The sequence below is a fragment of the Zingiber officinale genome, chromosome 10A (assembly GCF_018446385.1).
Source record: "Zingiber officinale cultivar Zhangliang chromosome 10A, Zo_v1.1, whole genome shotgun sequence".
Taxonomy (NCBI): Eukaryota; Viridiplantae; Streptophyta; class Magnoliopsida; order Zingiberales; family Zingiberaceae; genus Zingiber; species Zingiber officinale.
The window spans coordinates 77755365-77758831 of record NC_056004.1 but is presented as its reverse complement, the minus strand read 5'-3'; the positions used below and the strand labels follow the sequence as shown (position 1 = coordinate 77758831).

General features: G+C 41.3%; 1 long non-coding RNA gene across 1 annotated transcript; it reads right to left on the bottom strand.

The window, feature by feature from the left end:
- Positions 1-694: 694 nt before the first annotated feature.
- On the bottom strand, positions 695-1861 carry LOC122027455. The gene is made up of 3 exons (XR_006124416.1): positions 1344-1861; positions 1161-1284; positions 695-754 (listed from the first exon to the last, which is right to left on the bottom strand). It is a non-coding gene; the product is annotated as an uncharacterized LOC122027455 (long non-coding RNA).
- Between the last annotated feature and the right edge of the window lie 1606 nt (positions 1862-3467).

The following is a 3467-nucleotide window of genomic DNA, read 5'->3' as shown; positions in this document are numbered from 1 at the left end:
GCGTATGATGCGATGTCATGGTCACCCCGACGCTGACCAACTCACAACAAAAGTGGGACCGAGTGGGTGAAATTTGTGACAACCGCACTGCATCACTACTCGATGGTGGCCGAGTGGGCGAGATCCGCCGAGTACACACGTACTCTACCCCAAATCATAAATGGGGAGCTAATGCTCTCATCTCCGGGTAATGACGGGGAGGAATCTCTAACGTGCTACTGCGTACCCCGGCGGATCGGCGGAGCACGGAAGAGTCAGTGACGTCTACCAGTGTCACGCTACCCACGGCGTCACAACGAGCGATGATGGCGGCGAAGTGCTCGACAATAATGGAGCAATCTCTCACACAGCATGCAATCATGCGAATGGTGCATGTCACTAAACATGGTAATATGCTAAATCAATCTCTGGACATATGATAATGTGCACCAAAGTAAATAAATCATATCAAGGTATACTGATCACATAAGGTATCAAACCTAGGTCCTGACATGGTAAAACATGGTTATATCACTACCCATGAGCATGTGAAATCAGATAGGTATCAACCCGAAATGCAAACAAACAATCAAGCAAGCAGGTAACATCTATCGGGCAGTGATTAACCGAAACAAATAAGAAAACACAATTAATGCAAATTGTTAATTTCCTTACTAAGCATATCAAAGACAATAAGTCAAAAGTACCCGCCTCCAATCGAAAAGTCCAAACTGGTCCAAATCTGACTCCGAGATACTCGTCTCGCGTCAAAGTCCTGTGTCACCAATATATATACAGTTATTTAGCTAAATTCCTATAAATAGCTAAATAAGTTCTTTAACCCTAAATTAGGGCAAAACCCCTAATTCCAAAAACACATAAACCTAATCAACCCAACACAATTAACGAACCCTAATTAAATAAAAACAGTGGGTCCACTAGGGATAGTTCCTTAACCCTAATCAACACAACCATCGAGTATAATTTATCTACAACAAAATAATCATACCTAACTAATATCAAATTTGAAACATGAACTATAATTTACCATGTATCAAAACGTACCTAAAACAACATGTATCATAATCATGTTCCTTACCTAGATTCGCATGATCATCTAACCAAATCCTCCAATTCAAAACATGCTCTGCAACAAGTATTCAAATACACCTAATCCTTACCTCAAATCACAGCTAAAACTGGTTGCTTGCGAAAGAAATAGTTGCTGGAAAGTGGCTGCCGGACCCAAGAACAATCAACAGCACAAGATTACCCTCGTAATTAATGATCCGCTAAACCCTACACCTGCAGATTAGGTCAGAAGAGGAAATCAAGAGTGCAACCAAGTGTTACAACCCACTCACCTTGTTGGCTCAGCAGTAAGGAACTAGGGCAGAGGGGATTTAGGCACAGATGGCGTCGGCAGAAGATGAAGAGGGCAGCGTGACAAGGGAAGAAAGAACTCGGTATCTAGGGCTCGGCTAGGGCAGAGAGGAGTCTCGACGGTGAACACAAACTAGGGCACAACGTCGGCTAGGAAAAAAAGGAAGGTCGGCGGTGTCGTGTGCCCAGAGGGGAGGAGGAATCGGCCGAAGAACTAGGGCTGTGGAGAAACGGCTCGGCCAATTAGGGCATGGCCGCGGTCGGCGAGGAAGACACGAGGAAGATGGAAGGCGACAGTGGATCGGCAGTGGCAGATCGTCGCCGGCGTTTGGGAAAATAGTAAGAAGAAGGTGTCGGCTGCGGAGAGGGAGAAGAGAACACCGGCTTCTCTTGATCCCGGCCTTATGCACGCGAGGGAGAGGAGGAAAGCCGCCGTGGGCGGTTAGGGCAGAAGGTTTGCGGGCGCGAGGGAGGAGAAGGTCTCGGGGAAGAGGGAAACGACGAGGAAAAATAAAGAAAAGAAATAAGAAAAGAAGAAAAAGAAATAAAAAGGAAAAGAAAACTTTTCCTCATTAAAATGGGGTAGTCTAAACTGGCTTTTCCGGGCCCCGTTTTTATCCCCGTTAACTCGTCCGTACGAGCTCCGAAAAATTCCTGAAAAATATCCAAAAATTCCGGAAAATTCCCTTATTATTATTCTCTATTTTCCAGTAATTTACACTAGTTCATCAATAATAACTCATACCACTAAAGAGTTATTATTGAACTACCGCACCAATCCCATATTATTATATGGACTCCTTCTTATTATGAGTGTGTTAATCTCCCTGTGTTTAAGATATTGAATGTGCACTAATTAAATGAGTTACTGACAACTCACTTAATTAATATCTAGCTCCAAGAGTAGTACCACTCAACCTTATCATCATGTCGAACTAAGTCCACCTGCAGGGTTTACATGACAATTCTTTTGAGCTCCTCTTGGGGACATCATCAACATAGATTGCTAGGACACAATTTCCTTCTATAATCAACAACACACACTATAAATAATATTATTTCCAAACTTATTGGGCCTATTGATTTATCGAACTAAATCGCACCCTTTGATAAATTAAAGAAATAAATATTAAGTATACGTGCTTGTCATTATATTAGGATTAAGAGCACACACTTCCATAATAATAGAGGTCTTGTTCTTTTATTTAGTCAGTATAAAAAGAAACTACCTCAAATGGTCCTGCTCAATACACTCAGAGTGTACTAGTGCAATTTTATAGTCAAGATAAACTAATACCAAATTACACTTCAACTATTCCAATGGTTTGTTCCTATACATCTTAGTCGTGAGCTACTATTTATAATTTATAAGGAACTGATAACATGATCTTCTGTGTGTGACACCACACACTATGTTATCTACAATATAAATTAATTGAACAACTATACTTAGCATAAATGTAGACATTTGACCAATGTGATTCTTATTTCTAAATAAATGTTTATACAAAAAGCTAGGCTTTCAGTATACACTCTAACATGCTGATGAAGGATGGAGTGCCAACTTTGCTTTCTTCACCGTTTCAAGCAAAATCGATGAATTCTGTGATAGAACTTAGATTCGCGTCGACCTCACCGTTGAGACCTCTCTGACGAGATTCCAGTTGCAAGAGTGTTGTCCAGTAGTCACCTTAAGCTTCTGCCATGATCTTTAGCTTAAGATGAAGGGAGGAAGAAGGATAGGGGCTGCAATGGAGAGGAAAATGCGAATGCAGGAATTTGGCATGATGAACAGTAGACGTAACCACTGTTCATCCGTGATTTCTTTGGGTTTTATACCATTGGTTTGAACCAGATTTATTTGGGGGTTTAGGTCTAGTTCAATGGAGAAATTAGGGATTCAGTGTAGGGGTTTGACTTGGCTTAAGCACAATGGATTTGCTCCTTTAGACGAGTTGCTTCTATTTGGTGGAACTTCTCTTGGAATTGGGTTGCCCCCTCTTGAATTGGCTTGACTCAATCAAATCATGTATCAATTTCAGCCTCCTACAAGACCAAATTCAAATTATGAGGACTAAATCATGAATTAAGAGAAACAAATCATC